The 3,480-nt window shown below is 40.6% G+C and overlaps 1 protein-coding gene across 1 annotated transcript in view; it reads left to right on the top strand.

Annotated features, from left to right (window-relative positions):
- Positions 1 to 3,480, top strand: part of ADGRG4 (adhesion G protein-coupled receptor G4) — a 106,836-nt gene that overhangs the window by 75,740 nt on the left and 27,616 nt on the right.

Genomic DNA, 3,480 nt, shown 5'->3' with positions numbered 1-3,480 from the left:
GTACTTAGAATATTGGCTGGCACATAATAAGCACCATGTAAATGTTTGTATTGCTATTATTATTTTCCTATATTGGGTCTCCGCCTACTAAAAATCCCATTCCTTCAACCTGCTCTGTCTCATTTAGCTGTTGGGAAGACAGCAATCAAAATTTTTGTGAAGTTGTTAATATTTACACTTATTATCTCATGTACTTCTCATAAGAAACTGAGACTCAAAGAATGCTGTGGTCTGAATGTTTGTATCCTCCCAAAATTATTGTGCTGAAATCCTAACCCCCAAGGGGATAGTATTAGCAAGGAGGTACTTTGGGAGATGATTAGATTCTGAGAATGAAGCACTCATAAATGGGATCGGGGCTCTTATAAAAGAGGCCTTAGAGAGCTCCCTCGCCTCTTTCACCAGGTGAGGACACAGCAAGGTGCCATCTCTCAACCAGAGAGTGGGCTTTCACCAGAACCTGACCATATGGGCACCCTGCGCTTAGACTTCTAGCCTCCAGAACTGTGAGAAATAGATTTCTGTTGCTTATAAGCTACTCAGTCTGTGGTAATTTGTTATAGCAGCCTGAACAGACTAAGACAAAGAGGTTAAGTAATTTTGCCCAACATCACACAACTAGGAAGTGGCAAAGCTAGGAATCAAACACAGGCTATCTGACTCCAAAGCTCAAGTATATAATAGGTCAGTACGTTAACTTGCCCAGGTATGCTTGCATTTTCTAAAAAGGCTATTCAGAGGAATGAATTTCTAATGGTCAAATATTCACAGAATTATTTTGGGGAAGGTTGTTCTGGGCCAACTTAAATATACCACATACCAACTTAAATATACTACACTGTTTCCAGCTATGTCTGTCAGATGTTCTGTTCTACTGGAATTCTTTAGCCTGTCCCCTATCTATCTAAAATCTATTTATTCCTGTGGGCTTAGCTCAAATTCCACTCAGTAAGTCTGCTTGAAGTATGTGAGCCTCTGCTCTCCTCCTCCTGCTTGTATTCTTGTTTTATATTTCTGCCTAATTTTTCAAGTAGTCTGTGGCATATGTCATGGCTCAGATATGTTTTATTTTTATGGTACCCAGGATAGGGCTAGGTACCCAACATGTTTTCAGTGCATATATATTTATTATAACTTTCTAAATCCTCATCTCAGGACATACCTGAGATAGAGAAAGGAAGAGAGAGACAGAAACATTGATGTGTGAGAGAAATATCAATGTGAGAGAGAAACATTGACCAGTCACCTTCCATACGTGACCCGACTGGGAATTGAACCTACAACCTAGGTATGTGCCCTGATTGGGAATTGAACTGACAACCTTTTGATGCACAGGACAATGCTCAACCAACTGAGCCACTCTGGCTAGGCTATTATACCTTTTTAAATAGCAAAAATTAAGCTGTATACAGAACAAGACAGCTAATAAAAATTAAGATTGTGATTCATAAGCACTCTGACCACATTGGTAGGCTTATAATTTCGCTGTATCGTCTGAGATGCCATTATTTTGGTAATTTTCTGTTTCTTCAGAGGGCTGTGCTTGTGTTATAGAACAAAAGATAAACTTCTCTGCATACATTTCAAACCTAATAAGTATTTTATATTCACTAACACCTTCCATCGAAAGGGATTTAAGATCTTTGCCAAAAATAGCCTACAGACCTCATAGTGCCAGATGAAGAAGGATTAGAACTAGCTTGTCATCAAATTCAGAGCTGGAAGGGCCCTTATAACTCATAATGTCTCATCTCCTCATTTTACCAATGAGGAAACTGAGACCCAAATAGGGAAAAGGACCTACCGGAGGTGACACAATTCATTTATTTATTCATGCAGTTAGTTATACAGACAGCAAATACTTATTGAATTCCTACTATGTGTCTTGCATGGTGCTGGATGCTAGGAATACAATGATGAGCAATATGGTGCCTGCCTTTATGGAACTTGCAGTCTAATGGGAAAGAACAGAGACCTAAAGATTCTAACAAGGGGTAACCTGAGAGTGATACCTATGCCACTGGTTGTAAGGGAGTGAGTAAATACCGTTTCACCCAAGTCCTGAATTATACAGGCTTGCTTTCACATTCCTTCTTCTAATATATTTTTATCAAAATCTTAACTGTGATTACAACATATTACCTTAAAAATTGTTAAGACCCCACTCTTGGAAAACATTTATCTCCTCCACTGCTCCTCCACTAGTGGCAGTTCTCAGGGAAAGGAACAAAGCACTAGGCAAGTACAATATGGCACAGGGGCACTGTGAGCATAGATGATGGCACCTACCCTTGTTCGGGAGATCAGAGAATGCCTAGTGTAAGAGAAGTATCAGCTGAGACCTGAAGTTGAGTAGGAGCTGGAAAATGAAAGATAGTGAGAAAAAGAGGAGTTTTTCAGGCAGAGAGAGCAGCTTATATAAAGTTTCAGAAGTGAAATAGGTAAAACTTGAGCCTAGAGCTCAGGGTGAAAGAATTAGAAATGATTTAATTCCTTTCCCTGCACAGCCACCATTTTGTATGTAAGGGAAACAAAGCCAGAGAATAGCTTAATTAAATTCTGGGTGATGGTGTTTCTCTTCCTTTGGTTTTTCTACTGCAGAAAACTGTATGTCTCAGACTAAGTTGGGAGGGTTGTTAGCTGTCATCTGGTCTACCTTTCTTCATGTCACCAGTGTCCCAGAAAGGGAAAAGAACTTTTAAGGAACACTATGGCTTGGGCTTACACTTGGTCTTTTGACTATTAGCGAAGGCCCTTTGCACCATATCCAACTTTAAATCAGGCTACACCAAAGCAATTACACTGTAAAGGGAGTCCTGAACCATTAAGCTGGCTTTAGAGGAACAGAATTGGTCAAAAACAGGAAATGAGTAGCTTCCTAGTGAACCCAGGCTTTACTCACAAGTACTGAGTTCTTAGTGGCTGCAGGGCTTAGAAATATGAAGATTTGTCATCTTCTGAAAGTGGCCCAGTAGGCTCCCCAAGTGACATCATTTGGGTTCACCTCCTCTAAATTTTCTTGACAAGTCTTCAGAAGATTTGATTCTTCTCCCTCCTGTCTTGCCTCTGCCCTATCTTTCATCTCCTCACTTGTGCCTTAGAAGAGACAGTCACTTGTGTCCTAGAAGAGGCAGTTTTCAGCTGCTTTGTTTCCTGAAGCCTTGACATGTAGCACTTTGGCCTTGTTAATTATCAAGCTCCACACCTTAAGGACTACATTCTAAGTTTGTTTTCTTTAAACCAACATTTGTTAAGCAGCCCTGTCCTATCGCTCACTAGCTGTATGAATTTTGTCCAAGTTTTTAAGCCTCCCCAAGCCTCAGTTTAACTGAAAAATGCTTATATTGCCTTAACCGGTTTGGCTCAGTGGATAGAGCATCAACCTGTGGACTGAAAGGTCCCTGGTTCGATTCCGGTCAAGGGCATGTACCTTGGTTGCGTGCACATCTCCAGTAGGGAGTGTGCAGGAGGCAGCTGATC

This window comes from Myotis davidii, unplaced genomic scaffold (assembly GCF_000327345.1).
Source record: "Myotis davidii unplaced genomic scaffold, ASM32734v1 scaffold1208, whole genome shotgun sequence".
Taxonomy (NCBI): domain Eukaryota; kingdom Metazoa; phylum Chordata; class Mammalia; order Chiroptera; family Vespertilionidae; genus Myotis; species Myotis davidii.
Note: the sequence above shows the minus strand (reverse complement) of the source record. Positions and strands in the feature narration are given on the sequence as shown.